Source organism: Bombus fervidus, chromosome 10 (assembly GCF_041682495.2).
Source record: "Bombus fervidus isolate BK054 chromosome 10, iyBomFerv1, whole genome shotgun sequence".
NCBI classification, from domain to species: domain Eukaryota; kingdom Metazoa; phylum Arthropoda; class Insecta; order Hymenoptera; family Apidae; genus Bombus; species Bombus fervidus.
In genome coordinates, this window is record NC_091526.1 from 1,373,272 (window position 1) to 1,379,271 (window position 6,000).

Below are 6,000 nucleotides of genomic sequence, written 5' to 3' on the forward strand. Positions count from 1 at the left end.
ATTCAGCATCTAATCCGTGCCATTTATAGCAGTATAATTTCAAATTTCTATCTTTCGTACTACGTTAACCATCGATTATACATCGAATGCGACCGACGCGTACTCTTTAAGTTACGTTACTACGAAACCTCGAAATAATTATACTATCGTTCGCTATTTTAAAGCTTGGCTAATTATTCTTCACGAGCATACGATTTTGATATTCATATCGTAAGGAAATATCAATCTTTCGAAGTTGGCAATCGGGAAAATACGAGCACGTGCTTCTGTCATTCATTCCGTGATACGTTGTTAGTTACATTTATCATTTTCATATCGTAATTCTGTCATTCTTGTGCTAATCATCGATCGTAGTCTGTGGTAGCTGCTGCTCCAACGATATCCTACGAAAGGATTAAAACGCTACGTCTTTATAATATAAACTGCTACATTCAACTATTACCTTCTGAATCGTTACCGACGAACGAACGTTACGATTTTGCAAAAACTGCGAAACTCCTCTCTTACGATTAGAAGACGTTCGCACCATGTTCGAACTGTTCGATGCACGCGTTTCTCCGTCGCTTCGCTCATTGTGTGTCCGACGATGGACGCGTATGCTCAGAAAACTGGTTTACATTTCGAATTATCGGGTGACGGTGGGGGGTGGGTGCAGAAGTGAGTTGAAAAAAATCGCCTGGAGCATAAAGTATGCGGTGCGGCGAGGCGATCGACGTTAAGAATAAATCGTTAGCAGGCGCGCGTCTGTACACGCGGGCACAGATCGTACGTGCAACCACGCGATATCCTAACGATAATCCTAATCCTATCGATAACCTAACCCCATCATTCTTCCGCCCCGCCCGGTGTAGACGATACTACCTACGGTCCCGGAGGAAGGCCCCGCCTACATACCACAGTTAAGCGGGCACCCGATGGAACTCGAGGGCCCGGTCTATCTTGTCCCAGGGGGGATTATTTCCATTCCTTAATCCTTATGCATCCCTATTCTCTTATATCAAATATTGTCCAAACTAGTTCATTTACGATACAAAAAATCATTAGGGACTCTAATTATAGTACGGATTGCAGAAGAAAATACGAATATTAAACCTGGCTTAACCGTAAGTCGTTAGAACATCTGTTCTACCTGTTTCGTATAGAATTTACATAGGTTGCCAACTTCGAAGGTATCGATATGCGGGCAGTTTGTTTGCCGAAAGGTTTTTATCATACGGCATCTTTCTTTATTAAACATTTCAAAATCTAGGTTAATAATTACAATTCTCTCGATCGTACGATATCTTCGAATAGCAAGAGAGATACACAAGCTATCGAAAAATATATATAAAGGTAATTTTTAGACAAATAAAATATTCAAGACAACGAACAAAGATTCACGTACGAAATCGTCGATCGACGTTTATTTTTCAAGTTATAAATAGAAAATTTAATTTTACACCAAATATCTATGCACGACCAGTTGACATTTTTCTACACGAACATCTTTCAGTTTCTCTCTCGATATTTAAAATCGTCCTCTGTATATTTTCTACAATAAATATCGTATATCCACGTTTTTCTACAGCCTGTATATAAACGATACGATCGATATGAGAATATTATACGTAACTTGGGCAAGGTATAACTGCAAAGATATAGGAGGGATTCGGAAATACGAATAATTCACTTTATTTAGCACACAACAGTTATAGATATATCTTATACTCTGTGTTACGACTGTTCGCGGAGAGACGCGGTCGCGAGGAAAACGCGTCAGCGAGAGGCGTAAATTCTCGCTACGATTCGTATAATCGACGCCGCGAATTAGTCGTTCCCCTTGTTTCGATTAAGATAACAGGGGTGGTTGAATGAAATTAACACTGTGTTAACAGGTTAATATAGCATGTATTTTTAACAATAAATTAAATTATAATAGAAGCGTCACAAATTGTTTCGTGATAGGTACAGTTAATGTTTTACAGAGATTCGACTCGATTTTTTATGTATGCGGCGTGAATTCTATAATGAGACTGTTCAGATACGACTGTGCGGTTACAGTTGTCGAATGAGACTGATCGGTTACAGATATCGATTCTTTGTCTTTCGGGGAGAGGATCCCCCCTATGCTCGGGTCACGCCATCACACGCGCCGATGATCACGCAGGCCGACTTCTTCGATAGAAAATAACGGTCCGAGATCGACGGTTCCAGAACTCGTTACTTGGTGACAAATATGCGCTCGTCGATACAATGTATATTTTTCATCGGGCAGATAAGAGGATGTATCTGCGACGCTGGAGGACCGCAAGCGACGGTTGGAAATACGATCTCTGCAGAGTCTCGTGGCGTAACACTCTGAAGACCTTGATACCTTCGTAAAAATATCCGCAGTATTTCCGTCTGTACTTACTTTAATTATATTTATCTTGTTTTTCTCTAAGCACTCGTGAACGTAGTGATAATGAACTTCAATGTGTTTCGAATTTTTTGTAAAATTTCCGTACTTTGCTATACTTATCGCTCCAGAGTTATCCTCATAAATTTGTTCAGGGTTATCGTTTAGATTTACATTGAAGATTTTCATAATTTCTCTAATATACATTAATTCACTCAATGCTTCCGATAGAGCTACATACTCTGCATACGTCGAAACTTTTGTCACACACCTTTCTTTCTTACACTTCCATCCAATTACATTTCCATACAATCTAATTACATATCCAGAAGTCGATTTCCTATCTAAATGATCTCCTGCCCAATCAGCGTCTACATAACAATCTATCGTTTCTCACTTTTCATTCCTTTTATAGTCTAACCTTAAATCTCTAGTCCGGTACAAGTATTTCAATATACGCAAAGCATATTTAAAATGTGTCTCGCTACAACAATCTTGAAATCTACTCAGATAATTCACACTACAACTTATATCGGGTCTGGTATTTACACTAATATACAACAATGCGCCAATTAAATTCTTGTATCCATTGTCCTCTCTATTTATCTCGGCTTTTTCAATTTTTAAGTTGGTCTCCATAGGTGTACAGTACAATTTGCTGTTTTGTAATTTATATTCGTTTCCTAATGATTCAATGTATTTCTTTTGGCTTAATCTCATTTCATTTTTGAAATAATCATACTCTATGTTTACTCCAAGATATTCTTTTACTTCACCTAAATCTTTCATTTCAAATTTATCAGTTAATAACCTTTTTACACTTTGTATTTTCCTTTTGTTTTTACTACAAATTAACACATCGTCTACATATATTAACAAATAAACTACATATTCTCCCTCTCCGTGCAGTATATAAGCACAACTCTATATTATTCTTCTTAAAACGTAATCTCGTCACATACCTATCCAAACACTCATACCAGTCCCTCGGACTTTCTTTAACCCATAAAGCGCTTTCGATAATTTACAAACTCTATTCGTTCCGTCTGCATATCCTTTTGGTTGATTTACATATACCTCCGAGGTTGCTTCACCATTTAAAAAGGCAGTTTCTACATCCATTTGCTCAATGATTAATCCATTTTGACAACAACATGATCGCAATATCTTAAAGGTCTGATTACTCGCTACTGGGGAATATATGTCATCGGCTACGTTTCTTTGTTGGAATCCTTTTACCACTAATCTAGCCTTATACCTGTTATCTGATTTTCTCGTGTAAACCCATTTTACATCTAATACCTCTTTGCCTTTTACCCATTCTACCAATTTCCAAGTTATATTCTTATAGAGACATTCTATTTCCTTATCCATAGCCTGATTCCAATCTTCACTATTTTCGCAATAAATCGCCTCCTCAAATGTACCAGGGATATCTACTCTACAATAATTTGCATGCATCTCACTAACGATTTCCTTTTCTGGATACATTACTGGAGGTATCTTATTACGCGAAGTAGTATACATCTCCTAGGGATGTATAAGCCTTCAAAACTGTTATCATTTTCACCTTCCCTACTATCTAACTCTTCCTTATTCATGCCCTTCAATAAATAGCATGGAGCAGAAGCATGGAGCAAGCAGAAGCATGGGCCGGAAAGGAGCATGGTGCAGAACCGTGGAGCAAACAGAAGCATGGAGCAGAAAGGAGCATGGAGCAGAAGCATGGAGCAAGCAGAAGCATGGGCCGGAAAGAAGAATGGACCTGAAGGATGGAGCAGAGGTATGGAGCAGAAAGAAGCATGGAGCAGACGCATGGTGCAGAAGCATGGAGCAGAAGAATGGAGCAGAGGCATGGAGCAGAGGCATGGAGCACAAGCATGTAGCACAGGCATGGAGCAGAAGCATGGAGCGGAGGCGTGGAGCAGAAAGAAGCATGGAGCAGAAAGAAGAATGTACCCGAAGGATGGAGCAGAGGTATGGAGCAGAAAGAAGCATGGAGCAGAAGAATGGAGCAGAGGCATGGAGCACAAGCATGGAGCAGAGGCATGGAGCAGAAAGAAGCATGGAGCAGAATCATGGAGCAGAAGCAGTGATAACTACAAAAGAAGTTCTAATAGGAAAAGCCGATGAATTATACGAGCGAGAACAATAGGAGGAAATACATAACCTTCTAATAAATTATAAAGTAATTACATTGCGTATATCACTTATAAATGTAGATAACAAAACTGAACATTTGTATAGGATAGCGGTGATATTGAAATTATATGGCGTTTGTGTAGAGCAATGTATAAATTGTCTAAGACTGTGAGTGAAGTAGATGGAAAGAAATGAATTTTCGAATCTTATGATTTAATACTTAAAGCACTTGAAATAAATGAGGATAATTGGGCTGCATACAAATGGGCATCGATTCTTCGCAATTGTAAGACTCTTTATGAAGGAGTGAAGGCACAAATAAAAGAGTCATATAATATTAAGAAACATATGCTGGTATATTTCATGATAATATATTAATATTTCTTTCCCTGATACGATGTCAAGCAATTGTATCGAATATGTTTAATATCGCAGAGAGCAATGGAACTAAATGCAAAAGAACCACCTCTTATGTACATGCTTGGTACTTGGTGCTATCAAGTTGCTGATTTAACATGGTATCAAAGAAAAATTGCATCTGTAATATTTGGAGAACCACCATCTTCATCTTTTGAGGAAGCTCTAAAATATTTTGAAACCGCAGAGGAAATTGATCCCAATTTCTATAGTCAAAATTTATTAATGTTGGGCAAAACCTACTTAAAATTAAATCAGAAAGAGCTATCTATGAAATATTTAAAAATTGCCCTTGAATATCCTGCAAAGAACGAAGATGATCGAGATGCTAAACAGGAAGCACAAAAGTTGTTAAAGAAACTTTAACAAACTTGACGGAAATTATGATCTATTATATGATAAATGGATATTATTATAGGATATGGAATTGAAGGGATAAAGTAAATTTAGAATCTATCTTTTAAGTAGAAGTATAAAATTTATTTACTATAAAGTACAGTACAACTTATGTGTGATGAGCTTTTTATACGCAACATCTAATTTAAGATTTAAGATTACTATATACATGTATATTTTATAAAATGTTTTATTTCAAAATGTAACATGTAGCAAATTTTAAATAGTTAATAGCAGTTGAAGAAAATTCGTATATACAATATGTCATTAAACTACCTTTCTCGCAAAAATTAGTTAAAGAAATATATTGTAACAGAATTAAAGTATCAAAATGTTAATGTAACATTGTCACAAATATCACGGTTTAATAAAGTAGTTTCCAAGTCGAATTATCGGTCAGGTGATTCTTCATTTTCCTCTTCCTCTCCGCGAGCCATAATTCCATCTTTTTGCAAAGCAGAGAGAAAATCGAGATATACTCGTGATAGAACGCCGATTATCTCCCTTGGCACTCTTCCCATCAGATGGTATACAAAGGAACGATGCAGGCCAATCTGCATAGTGTGTTCACCAATCGGGGAAGTATACTGCACCACAACGTAATCCGGTGGTAGATCTTCCGGAACATGTGATATGGTGTGCAAGGCGTTAAATCCAAGTTGAGATTC

The 6,000-nt window shown here is 37.4% G+C and overlaps 1 pseudogene; it reads left to right on the top strand.

Annotated features, from left to right (window-relative positions):
* The first annotated feature begins 4,136 nt into the window (after positions 1 to 4,136).
* On the top strand, positions 4,137 to 5,350 carry LOC139991632 (regulator of microtubule dynamics protein 1-like; annotated as a pseudogene).
* Positions 5,351 to 6,000: the final 650 nt, after the last annotated feature.